The 5288-nt window shown below is 46.4% G+C and overlaps 1 pseudogene; it reads left to right on the top strand.

Annotated features, from left to right (window-relative positions):
• The first annotated feature begins 3842 nt into the window (after positions 1-3842).
• LOC100944623 overlaps positions 3843-5288 on the top strand; it is a 2308-nt pseudogene continuing 862 nt past the window's right edge.

Genomic DNA, 5288 nt, shown 5'->3' with positions numbered 1-5288 from the left:
CTGATGGTCCTGAAAATGATCAGAAGGAAACCAGGGACCATTAGTGGTTCAGGCTGATGAAGAGTCAAAGCCCACCAAGATAGTGCCTTGGTCTTTATTTCCTGCCTTACACTCAAGGACAAGGGTGGAGCTGGGAGTGTGTGTGGGAAGATCTGTGGAAGAACAAGGAGAACCCAGGCAATGGCACTGTCCATGTCCACCCTACAGGACACTGGGGCAGCTGGGATTTGGCTGTATTCAAAGAACCTGTGATTAAAGTATAGCACAGGAGGCTGGGTGCCGTGGCTCATACCTATAATCCTAGCATTCTGGGAGGCCAAGGCAGGAAGATTCCAGAAGATTCCTTGAGCTCAGAAGTTCAAGGCCAACCTGAGCAAGAGCAAGACCCCCATATCTACTAAAAATACAAAAATTAGCTGGGCATTGTGATGGGTGCCTGTAGTCACAGTTAATTGGGAGGTTGAGGCAGGAGGATTACTTGTGCCCAGGAGTTTGATTTTGAGCTAGGCTGTGAATGAACTATGGTACTCTAGCCTGGGGCAACAGAGTGAAACTCAGTCTCAAAAAAAAAAAAAGAAAGAAAGAAATTAGGCTAATCAGCACAACATATATTTTGTTTTTCCAGAAGATGGAAAACCTATACTTCCAATCAGCACAGCATGGATTTTTTCTTTCAGAAGACGGAAAACCTATGCTTCTAGATTCTTACTCTCTATGTCCAAGAATGTATCGTACAGTGTATCCTGTTGCCTGCCAGCATACAAAAGCAGACCCACCTGGGCAGAAGAACGATCAACAAATTGTAAAGAAAATAGGAAAAAAAAGAGCCAGGTGGTCCAGAGCAATTTACATTAATTATTTTAAAAAACACAAGGAAAAAATACTAGGAGCCTACTTTGAAATATGCCTATATATTGTCTTAAACCAGGAAAAAAAGAACTGAGGGAATTAAGAGCCAATTTTCCACCCAAGACTATCTGAAGTGTTTCAAGCCTGTGGCACAGCTGGGGAGAAGCAGAAAGACGCCCTGCTAAATGTTTGCCCTTCCTTTTGTAGTCTGTTTCCACTTTCACCAGTCTGTAACATTCTGCGAGGCATTTATTTAAATAGAGAAAGGGGTATAAATACATTCAGTGTAGCAAGGCATGGCTGGAGGGATTCCAGCTTTGACTATGTGGTAGGTACTGCCGCAGCACAGCAGCCCAGGAAGGCACATTCGCAGGGATACAGAAAGGGACCCTAAGCAAATATTTTCTCACCTAATGGGCATAATTACTGCAATTTCACACAACACTTCAATCTTGCACGGCAGTTCCATTTCCCTACCACATTCAATATCCAACCTTTTAAAATACACATTTGGGGAATTAAATTTGCTGTAGCAAGCTTTTAAAAGACCTGAGAGTGGATGGAAACAGGGCTTGGCTTGGTTCTGGCTGTGAATTTCTTCTCTTTTCGACTTCTTTCCCCGCCCCCTCCCCCGCCGCCCCCCCCACCTTGTCCTATCCTAGTTTAGGGAATGTGTTGACATAAGAAGCAGGTGGTGTATGGAGGGAAGGAGGGTTTATGTATACTACTTGGAGTGTCTTTTCTTAGGCTGAGACCTCCTCAGGGAGTAGCCACAACCTTTCACATGCCGGTTGACACATACTTACTTCAATTTCTGTACTCAGTTATCTTCTTTATTTCTACCAAGAAAGATACGAGGAGATTATTATTAAAACCACATAAAATGAATGTGATAATCAAGGAGGTAAAATTAAAAGCCATGTAATTCAGGAGGAGAAAATATAATGGACTGTTAATTACATTCAGTGCTTTATGGTAACCAAAAGAAGAAATGTAAGCATGTATTTATTGAGTGAGGTCTTACAGCTGTGCCCGGTTCTGTCTTAGGGCAGAGAAAGGCACTTGTAATAATGCATAAGAATTTCTAATTACAGCTTCTTAGAACACCCCGAAGAATGGTGCTTGGGCATGCCAAGTACTTTGAACTAAGGGATATTGGAAGCCCTAAGAAGCAGCCTCAGAACCAAGGCCTTTCTGTCTTTCCCCATCCTCTTGTCTCCGTAGATGTGAGTCATAGAAACCAGAATTCTTCCCCAAGGTGGGTCATAGAAACTAGAACTTTTCTCCTCCGAGCAAGCCATGAAACAGGACTATGACTCTGACCACCCCCTACTTTGCTGTGTAGGAGCTGGCTGTGAAGAAATTCCCTGACCTACCTTGTCTGACTGTAGGTCATGAGACCTTGTTCCAGAAGCATCCTGCTTTATCCCCAGGAGGAAGGAGTGGAATGCTACACACGCTCACAGTCTCCTCTGCCCAAGAAGCCGAGAAGAATCTGAACAGACAGGCCTTGCTGGGTTTTCCCTCTGTCTTAGATCATACCCCTTTTGTTCCATCATGTTTCTGTGCGGCTATCCATTCTTCACTGAACTTAAGCATAAAAATAGACAGTTTCCCCTAGACTTTTGAGTCTTCATTTCTGAAGTCTCCCATGCAAACTTTGAAATAGTTTGTTATGCTTTTCTCTTTCTCTTCTTTCTTTTCTTCTTCTTCTTTTCTCTGGTGCCCAGACTGGAGTGCTGTGGTGTCAGCCTAGTTTACAGCAACCTCAAACTCCTGGGTTTCAGGCCAGACATGGTGGTTGATGACTGTATTCCTAGCACTTCAGGAGTCTGAGGTAGGTGCGTGGATTGCCTGAGCTGAGGAGATGGAGACCAGCCTGAGCCAGAGCAAGACCCCGTCTCTTAAAATAGTCGGGCTTTGTGGCGAATGCCTGTATTCCCAGCTACTTGGGAGGCTGAGGCAAGAGAATCACTTGAGCTCAAGTTTGAGGTTGCTGTGAGCTATGAAGCTACAGCACTCTATCAAGGGCAACAATGTGAGACTGTCTGACGAAAAATCGAAACCAAAACCAAAAGATCCTTGGGTTCAAGGGATCTTCTTGCCTCAGCCTCCTGACCTCCTGCGTAACTGGGACTATAGGCACCACTACAATACCTGGCTGATTTTTCTATTTTTAGTAGAGATGGGGTCTCACTCTTGCTCAGGCTGATCTTGAACTCCTGAGCTCATGGGATCTTCCTGGCTTGGCCTCCCAGAGGGTTAGGATTACAGGTGTGAACCATGGAGCCTGGCCTGTTAATTCTTTTCTCTTGCTCGAGGACTAGCAGTCATGACCCTTATGATGGGTGAGGAAAGACACACTTTTCTACCCATACGGCTCTTCTTTATCCTGGAGTAAATTTGGTGATAATAAGCTTTAATCTCACTATAATTAGTTGTGATAATTAAAATATAAATAAAGCAAAATTCATGTCAAAGGAGTGATAGATTATTTGTAAATCTGTCAAGGGACCTGAAAAGGTGCTGTTACCACATCTAATTGAGGAGTCTGGCCTCAGACCCAAATGCTATGTGTGATATTTTAGGTTTGACCACAGGCAGCCGCAAAGACTTTATCGACCAGTTCTCAGGGAAATCTACTCTCTCCACAGGCCCTTGGTGCCTTGCAGGTAGGCGGCCATGCCCCGACCTCCCAGGAGCGTCTGCATTCCTGGTCCAAACGTCCGTTCACAGGTCTGCTTCTCAAATCCAGACTTCCTCTGCTCACGAAGGGAATTGAAAGACCAGGGTTTCAGGGACAGGACAAAGAACAAAGTGCCCTGGGTCACTAATGTCATCGTTGAAAGAGGCCCTGGGTCCTAATGTCATTGAACCTTGTGTAATTTGGGCATAGAACATCATCCAAATTTGCTTTCTGCTTTCTCAACTACAAAATGCAGAAATCTAAGATGCCTCTCTGGTGTCATGAAGGAAGTGCCCTCTCAGTCACCATGGCTTCGTTTCTGGGTGTGGCTCACGGTGTGTCTCACTGGACTTGACTAGGTGTGGGAGTGATGGAGGAGGTTAGGGGCTTTAAGGCTTAGAATGTGTCCCCTTCAAAATCATGTGGAAACTTAGCTCCCGCTGTGGTGGTAGTAAATGGTGGGACCTTTTGGGAAGTGATTAAATCAAGAGGGTTTCATGTCATCAATGGATTAGTGACTTGTAAAAGGCTGGGGGGAACCAGCTCAGGTCTGTTCCCCTTCTGTGTACATTGTTTTGAACTAAAATCTCGAACAGTCCTAAGTAGGTGGTATTGCAGCCTCTGAAGAAAACTGATCAATGGGGCCTCTTCCTCCACATTCAGTTTCTGAACAAATTGAGGAATAAGGCAAGATGTAAGGTTGACGGAGAGTCAAGGATGGGAGAAGAGTACGGTGTTTGAGCAGCTTATCGGCCTCCTCCCCTCTCTTCACCTCACTCTCCCGGCTGCCTGCCTGCCCCACCCCCACTCGTCCACCTGCCCAGAACATCTTCCACCACGGCCACCTCAGCAAGTTCCCACTTAAACAAAGGCATCAAGCAGGAGTATATGTCCCCGTCTCAGGGTGAGAAAGTCTAAGCCATGTACATCTGGATCGGTGGTGCTAGAGATGGTCTGCACTGCAAGACTCGCATCATGGACTGTGAGCCCAAGTGTGTAGAAGAGTTACCTGAGTGGAATTTTGATGGCTCTTGTCCTTTACAGTCTGAAGGCTCCAACAGTGACATGTATCTTGTGCCTGCTGCCAGGTCACCCCTTCTGCAGGGACCCCAACAAGCTGGTGTTCTGTGAAGTTTTCAAGTATAATCAAAAGCCTGCAGAGACCTATTTGAGGCACATCTGTAAGCGGATAATGAACATGGTGAGCACCCAGCACCCTTGGTTTGGAATGGGGCAGGAATACACACGGTGGGGACAGATGGGCATCCCTTTGGTTGGCCCGCCAATGGCTTCCCTGGGCCCCAGGGTCCTTCTTACTGTGGTGTGGGAGCAGACAGAGCCGATGGCAGGGGTATCGTGGAGGCTCACTACCGAGCCTGCTTGTATGCTGGAGTCAAGATTGCCGGGACTAATGCCCAGGTCACGCCTGCCCAGTCCAATTCCACATTGGACCCTGTGAAGGAATCAGCATGGGAGATCGTCTCTGGGTGGCTCGTTTCATCTTGCATCGTGTGTGTGAAGACTTTGGAGTGATAGCAACCTTTGATCCCAAGCCCATTCCTGGGAACTAGAATGGTGGAGGCACCATACCAACTTCAGCACCAAGGCCATGTGGGAGGAGAATGGTCTGAAGTACATTGAGGAGGCCATTGAGAAACTAAGCAAGTGGCACCAGTACCACATTCACACCTGTGATCCCAAGGGGGACCTGGATAATGTGCCTAACTGGATTCCACCAAACCTCCAACATCAA

This window comes from Otolemur garnettii, unplaced genomic scaffold (genome assembly GCF_000181295.1).
Source record: "Otolemur garnettii isolate 467f Iridium unplaced genomic scaffold, OtoGar3 scaffold00041, whole genome shotgun sequence".
NCBI classification, from domain to species: domain Eukaryota; kingdom Metazoa; phylum Chordata; class Mammalia; order Primates; family Galagidae; genus Otolemur; species Otolemur garnettii.
Note: the sequence above shows the minus strand (reverse complement) of the source record. Positions and strands in the feature narration are given on the sequence as shown.